The sequence below is a fragment of the Perkinsus marinus genome (assembly GCF_000006405.1).
Source record: "Perkinsus marinus ATCC 50983 genomic scaffold scf_1104296952136, whole genome shotgun sequence".
Lineage (NCBI taxonomy): Eukaryota > Perkinsozoa > Perkinsida > Perkinsidae > Perkinsus > Perkinsus marinus.
The window spans coordinates 29,830-30,859 of NW_003208996.1; positions in this window are offsets into that span (position 1 = coordinate 29,830).

A 1,030-nucleotide genomic window follows, 5' to 3' on the forward strand; every position below is an offset into this window, starting at 1 on the left:
TCGAGGTGATACTGCAATAAGTAGCCTGGGTCCTGACGGCGAGTGAACCCTCGAGGAACGCCCTGCGTTCAACGCAGCAAGGGCTTCAACCTATGCTCCCGCACGTTGTAAGACACGTGATACATTTGCGCTAACGCGGAGACTCACGCAACGATCCTGAGAAAGGTGAAATTTGAACAGAATTGATCTATGTCAAGCGTGCTAACCACACAGAGGTGGTCTCTAACCGGAGTTAATCCATTAACAGACGTAAAATGCGTCTCCGTGGAGCCCCAGAATTATGGGGAGTGCGAAGCACTCCTCTGACACAACTATCCTGTCCCCCTGGTCTGTGTGACGCTATGAACAAGGCTGAGTACGTCACGATTGAGTACATCAAGCTAGAATCTAAGATGTAAAGTCTTTCTGTCTTTTTCTACTACACTTTATTAATGTATTGGTGTAGGCACGGTTTGTTTCCACCAATTTTTTTTAACCTTCCTACGAGGGAGGCTGGTAGCGGCTAGCCCAAAGAGACGTTGTAGTCGAGCTACCAAAGCCACCAGCTCGTTGCCTTCAGATGCTAATGCACTGCCAGGCGCGGTCTCACCCAACTCCCTCGTAGAAGGACACCACTCAACTGAGTGACTGAAAACTCTGCCCTGTTCTAAACTAAGTAACTGTTGTGTTTACTATGCCAGGCGAAACGGTGCGAGAATTTTACAGGTATAATGGGAGAAGGAAAGGACTAAGGAGGAGGTCTGTGAAAAGAAATTTGTAGATGTGCGGTTCCTGCTGGACAATGTCCGTCTGATGTTCTCTCCTGGTAGCATTAGATGATGAGCTGTTACACACTGATGTTGATCCTGATGAACTCGATACTCATTATCGGATAATGATGATACCGCACCAGCTTGGAAGCTGGGGAGCCCCAAAGTGCTTGGCAATGCCAGGCTGGCACGATCGCGGCGATCGGATCGCCATGCACATACATATCACTTTAGACGGTAACGAGCAAAATTGCGTGGATTGCGTAGGAGTCGATGAGATC